Here is a 6,799-nt window from a genome sequence, read left to right as displayed (position 1 = left end):
ATCCCGCCAAGGTCTGAGGATTTCCTGCCAATAACCCTCGATTTCCCACCGAAATCTCACCATTTCCCGCCAATAACATGGATATATCTCCGGATTTCCCGCCAATATCCATTGATTTCTTAGCAAAATCTCAGGATTTCACACCAAAATTCTCGAACCGCTCCCCTATATCCTTCATTTCCCTCCGAAATCTCAGGATTTCCCACCGAATCTCCGCCAATTCTTGATCCATTGGGATCCGGCAGCCGCTGCAGGTCCCAGCATCAGCGACAGGACATGGAGCAGCGAAATCCTGGGGTCAACCAATCTCCAACAAAACCTGGGATCAGCTACAAACCACTACCAACTCAGGGGACACAAAACACTGCACCCACCCAGTGCAAAAGGGAGGCCATTGTAGGAACTGGGCAATCTCTCCTGTGTGCACAAGATTACACCATGCTCAAAGCTGGAAGATTCATGGGATTGTTCATTAGACGTGTTACTTCAGGAAAGCATTTTATTTCCAAAACACCAGGAAGATCTCAGCCAACCCTGGCTAGAGGGTTCACAGTGCCCCCTCCCTCAGCACTGACCCTCCAACAGTGTGGCACTCCCTCAGCACTGACCCTCCGACAGTGCTCATCCCTCAGCACTGACCCTCCGACAGTGCGGCACTCCCTTAGCACTGACCCTCCAACAGTGTGGCACTCCCTCAGCACTGACCCTCCGACAGTGCGGCACTCCCTCAGCACAGACCCTCCGACAGTGCTCATCCCTCAGCACTGACCCTCCGACAGTGCGGCACTCCCTCAGCACTGACCCTCCGACAGTGTCCACTCCCTCAGCACTGACCCTCCAACATTGCGGCACTCCCTCAGCACTGACCCTCCGACAGTGCCCTCTCCCTCAGCACTGACCCTCAGACAGTGCCCACTCCCTCAGCACTGACCCTCCGACAGTGTCCACTCCCTCAGCACTGAATCTCCGACAGTACCCACTCCCTCAGCACTGACCCTCCGACAGGGCCCACTCCCTCAAAACTGACCCTCCGACAGTACCCACTCCCTCAGCACTGACCCTCCGACAGTCTGGCACTCCCTCAGCACTGACCCTCCGACAGTGCCCATCCCTCAGCACTGACCCTCCGACAGTGCCCACTCCCTCAGCACTGACCCTCTGACAGTGTGGCGCTCCCTCAGCACTGACCCTCTGACAGTGCGGCACTCCCTCAGCACTGACCCTCCGACAGTGTCCACTCCCTCAGCACTGACCCTCCAACATTGCGGCACTCCCTCAGCACTGACCCTCCGACAGTGCCCTCTCCCTCAGCACTGACCCTCAGACAGTGCCCACTCCCTCAGCACTGACCCTCCGACAGTGTCCACTCCCTCAGCACTGAATCTCCGACAGTGCGGCACTCCCTCAGCACTGACCCTCCGACAGTGCCCTCTCCCTCAGCACTGACCCTCAGACAGTGCCCACTCCCTCAGCACTGACCCTCCGACAGTGCCCACCCCCTCAGCACTGACCCTCTGACAGTACCCACTCCCTCAGCACTGACCCTCCTACAGGCCCACTCCCTCAAAACTGACCCTCCGACAGTGCGGCACTCCCTCAGCACTGACCCTCCGACAGTACCCACTCCCTCAGCACTGACCCTCCGACAGTCTGGCACTCCCTCAGCACTGACCCTCCGACAGTGCCCACTCCCTCAGCACTGACCCTCCGACAGTGCCCCACGTCGCTCAGCACTGACCCTCCGACAGTGCGGCACTCCCTCAGCACTGACCCTCCGACTTTGTAGCAGTCCCTCACCTGGAGCATCTCTCTGAATTTTGCACTGAATTGGGGAGCAATGTTTCTCTTTGCTGAGTGACTGGGAACAGGATTAGCACACTGCCAGTGCAGACGAGACTGAAATCAGTGGGATATTCTCATTTCCCCTCGCTAGTTCCTGTTGGTGCTGAGTTCACTTGATGTTACCAATCTCAGGGTGAGTGAGTGTGAGGGAGTGAGTGTGTGACTCTGAGGGAGTGCGTGAATGAGTTTGAGGGAATGAGTGAGGGAGTGAGTGAATGAGGGAGTGAGTGAGGTAGTGAGTGAGTGTGGGGAGTGAGTGTGAGTGAATGAGGGAGAGAGTGAGGGAACGAGTGAGGGAGTGAGTGAGTGAGGTAGTGAGTGAGTGAGTGTGCGGGAGTGAGTGTGAGTGAATGAGGGAGTGAGTGAGTGAACGAGTGAGGGAGTGAACGAGTGAGTTGTGAGGGAGTGAGTGAGACAGAAGGCAGCTCTGGTTCTGACCCTGATGTGTGTCTGAAATGAATCACTTCAGTCAGTCACTTTGTTGTTTTGTTAATCTGTGCTGGAGGAGGATTTCAATCATTTCCTTTCCTCTGGCCAGAGTTTGTAACAATGAGGTTGTGCGTAGGAAGTACGGCAGCCATGCCTGCTCTCTTTCCTCAGGCTGTCACCTCAAATCCCCGGGGCACAATAATAAAACCTCCTTTTCTGTCAGCTAACTGTCCAGACTTCTTTGCCCGTACAGGAAACGCAACTGTTAAATAGCAACAATACAGCTGAGGCGTTAAACATTGGGGTTATGATAAAATATAATGTAAGCAGCAGCAGCAGAACTGAACGACAGAGGCACATTCAGCAGGAATCCATAGTCAACAGAGTATGGAGCCAGTGAGAGTCAGAAAAGTAGAAGGGAAGACTTGATAGAGCCAGATACAGAGAGACAGAGAGTGAGGAATGAAGGCAGACAGAGAGGGCAATTAGAGAGAGATGGAAAAGTAGAGATAGATGCAAAGAGAGAAAGTGGAGTGGGGTGAAGGACTAGAGCATCAGCAAGAAGTAGAGACAGACAGGCAAGGACTGGATAATAGAGACCTCGATGCAGACAGGGAAAGGACAAAATAGAGATAGAGAGATGGATAAATATTGACTAACAGAGAGTGAGAAATAAAGACAGATAGTAAGAGGGGAAAATAAAGACAGAAAGAGAGACAAGGAGGAATAGAGACAGTTAGGGTCAGGCAGAGTGAAAGATAGAGAGAGAGAGAGAGAAAAAACTGAGAGTAATTGTGGTGGTGCTAGAGAGAGAGGTAGAGAGAGATATAGATTTAGAGGTAGAGAAAACGATAGTGAGGGAGTGCAAAATAGACAGAGATAGTTAGAAATGGAGGGAGATACAGAGAGAAACAGCTTGAGTTAGCGATAGAAGCTGGCAGGGAGGAAAACATAGGAGAAAGTGAGGACTGCAGATGCTGGAGATCAGCTTAAAAATGTGTTGCTGGAAAAGCGCAGCAGGTCAGGCAGCATCCAAGGAGCAGGAGAATCGACGTTTCGGGCATGAAAGAAGGGCTTATGTCGATTCTCCTGCTCCTTGGATGCTGCCTGACCTGCTGCGCTTTTCCAGCACCACATTTTTAAGGGAGGTAACCATAACAAGGGAAGCTTAGAGAAGAAGAGAGAAGCCAAGAAATAGATCGAGGTTTATATCAAAGGGAAAGATATTGAGAGCTTTCACAGTGAAGTTGTTCACTTTAGTCTAATGAATGCAAAAAAGAGAAAATATTACTCAAATGGTCGGTGACTGTGAATTCTGTGGAGCAGAAAATTATTGGTGTGTAGTTTTCAAAATTCCAGAAGGTTGGTATGCAGGTCCAGCAAATAAGGAAGAAAGCTTATGGGATACTGTCCTTTATTCTGCGAGGTATTGAATGAGGATATTATGGTTCAGTTATACAGGGCATTGGTGAGACTACATCTCGAATACTGTGTGAAGTTTCAGTCTCCTTATTTAAGGCAAGATGTGAAAGTGTTGGAGGCGGCTCAGGTGGTTTACTAGACTGGTACCTGGAAAAACAGTGTTTCTTTCCACTCGAGTTTCGAAAAGTGACCTATTTAGAGAGTTTAAGATCCCAACATTCCTATCCTGAGTCAGCCCAGAGCAAGGTGACATGACTTTAAAACTGAGAGCCTCCCATGAAGGACAGAGGTGGGGATTATTTTAAAATTTATTTTGTCAGAGGATAGTGCAACTATGGAACTCTCCACCTCGGATAACGTTGGACGTGGAGATCATTGAATAGGGATAAGCTGGAGATGTTAGAAGGGAATCAAGGGGCTGGCAGGAGTGATTTAAATGAACCACATTTAAAAAAGGTCAGCTGTGAATTTCTTGAATGCCGAAGGAATGAGGAAATAGACTACAGTATCTCATATTTAACCAGCAGTGCCTCCTCAGCGGAGATTATTCCAATTGTCAATCTAATGGAATTGAAGCACCTGCTGGTGGAGATTATTCCAGGTATTGATCTTTAGTAATTAGTGAACACTGCAACAGAGATTATTCCAATTATTGATCGATAGGAACAGGAGATCCTGCTGATGGACATTGTTCCAATTATTATTTCAATATGAGAAAAGGATCGTGCAGGAGAGATTATTCCAGATATTGATGTATAGGAATTAGTGGTTGCTGTTTTTGATAAATAAGAGCAGGAGATCCTGCAGATAGAGATTATTCCTGTTATTGGTCTGTAGTGGAAATTAGTTTAGTTATTGATCAATAGGACTAGGACATGCTTTTCAAGATTATTCTTCAACTTATTGATTGAGATTGATCCAATTATTGATCAAAAGTAACAGGAGATCTGAAAGGTGAAGTTCATTCCAGTTAGTGACTTTTGGAAAAAGAGATCCTGAGGATGGATGTTATTTCAGTTATTGACAATGGGAAATGGATTCTCTACTGAGGGCATTATGTCAGTATTGATCTGAAGGATCAGGAGATCCTGCTGGCTGTGATTGTTCCTGTAATCAGTCTATTACAACTGCGGCTCCTGATAATGGACATTATTCCAGAAATTGGTGATCACTGAGATGGAAATTGCTCCAGTCCCTGATCTGGAAGAGCTGGAAGTATTTTTGTTGGAGATCATTCCAGTTATGGACCTATAAGAATTAAGGATCGTACTGATGGGCATTATTCTACTTATTGATCTATTGAAAGAGGAAACCCTATTGATTGAGATTTTTGGGGACCTTCATCTATTAGAACTGGAGATCCTCCAGATCAAGATAATTCCAGTTATTGATCAATAGTAAAAGGAGAACATGCTGATTGAATTATTGAAGTTATTGATCAATGGGAACAAGAGATCCTATTGATGAAGATTATTCCAGTTATGGATCTATATGACCAGGAGATCCTGCTGATGCAGATTGTTCCCATCGGTGATCTATAGGATCAGGAGATCCTGCTGATGCAGATTGTTCCCATTGGTGATCTATAGGATCAGGAGATCCTGCTGGTGGGGATTATTTCAATTATTGATCTCTGTGATGAGTAGATCCTGCTGGTCCAGATTCTTCCAGTTCATGATCATCTGACCATGAGATCCTGCTGGTGCAGATTAATTCAGTTCATGATCATCTGACCATGAGATCCTGCTGGTGCAGATTAATTCAGTTCATGATCATCTGACCATGAAATCCTGCTGGTGCAGATTAATTCAGTTATCGAGATATTGAAACAAGAGATCCTACCAGGGATTATTCACATTCTTCATGTATCAGAACAGGAATTGTAGCTGATACACATTATTCCAGTTATTTATCTTTGGAACTAGAGATCCCACATAAGCAGATTATACCATAAATTGATCTATGGAAGATCTGTAGATCCTGCTGATGGGAACTATTATGATATTTGCTCTATAGGAACAAGACATTGTGCTAATGACATTTATTCTAATTATTGATCTGTAGGAAAATAAATTCCTGCTTATTGAGATAATTCCAGTCATTGATCCATAGGAACAGCAGAGCCTGTTGATAGAGATTATTCTGGTTATTGACCTGTATGATCAGGAAATCCTGTCAATGGAGATTATTCATGTTGTTGATCTCTAGGAACAGGTGATCTAGCTGATGGAGATTATTCTGGTTAATGATTGATAGGAACAAGAGGTCTGGTTGATGAAAGTTGTGCCCGTTTTTCATCTCTAAGACTCTGCTGAAGGAGATCATTTCAAACATTGACTAATGTGAGCATGAGGTCCTGTCAATGCAGATTATTCCCAGTTATTGATCAATAGGATTGGGAGATACAGTACTGCTGATGGGATTATTCCATGTGTGGATCTATTGTAAAAGGATACAGTATCTGGCTAGTGGATATTGTTTGCAATTATTGATCTCTACGAACAAGCAATCCAGTTGATGGAGATCATTCCACTTTACTCTCAATAGGAAGTAGAGATCCTGTTAGGTTATACTGTATTTATTCATATGTAGGAGCAGGGTTCTTGCTGATGGAGAATATTCCAATTATTGACATTTGGAATAGGATTGGGAGATACAATGATTATTATTTCAGTTATTGACCTATAGGTAATAGAGATTCTGCTGAGGACATTATGCCACTGTTGATTGAAAGGATCAGGAGATTCTGCCCATTGTGATTAATCCTGTTATTGATATATTACATCTGAGGGTCCTACTAATTTCCCAGAAAATGAACGATGGAAGTTGGTGATTGCTCTGGTGGAAGTCGGTCCACTTCTGGTGTGGCACAGTGGTTAGCTCTGCTGCCTCATAGTGTCAGTGACATGAATTCAGTTCCAGCCTCGGGTGACTGTGTGTGTGGAGTTTGCACATTCTGCACGTGTCTGCGTGGGTTTCCTCTGGGGGGGGGGGGCAGTTTTCCCCCATAATCCAAAGATGTGCAGTTCAGGGTGGATTAGCCTTGGGAAATGCAGGTTGACAGGGATGGGGTTCATTCGGTATCCATTCTTTTTGCTGTTGGAGA

At 46.2% G+C, this 6,799-nt stretch overlaps 1 pseudogene; it reads left to right on the top strand.

Annotated features, from left to right (window-relative positions):
- Nucleotides 1-1,935: 1,935 nt before the first annotated feature.
- The window catches only part of LOC140473862 (retroviral integration site protein Fli-1 homolog), a 70,600-nt pseudogene continuing 65,736 nt past the window's right edge, over nt 1,936-6,799 (top strand).

The sequence above is a fragment of the Chiloscyllium punctatum genome, unplaced genomic scaffold, assembly GCF_047496795.1.
Source record: "Chiloscyllium punctatum isolate Juve2018m unplaced genomic scaffold, sChiPun1.3 scaffold_752, whole genome shotgun sequence".
Lineage (NCBI taxonomy): Eukaryota > Metazoa > Chordata > Chondrichthyes > Orectolobiformes > Hemiscylliidae > Chiloscyllium > Chiloscyllium punctatum.
The sequence above is the reverse complement of the archived record's forward strand: the minus strand, read 5'-3'. Positions and strand labels throughout refer to the sequence as shown.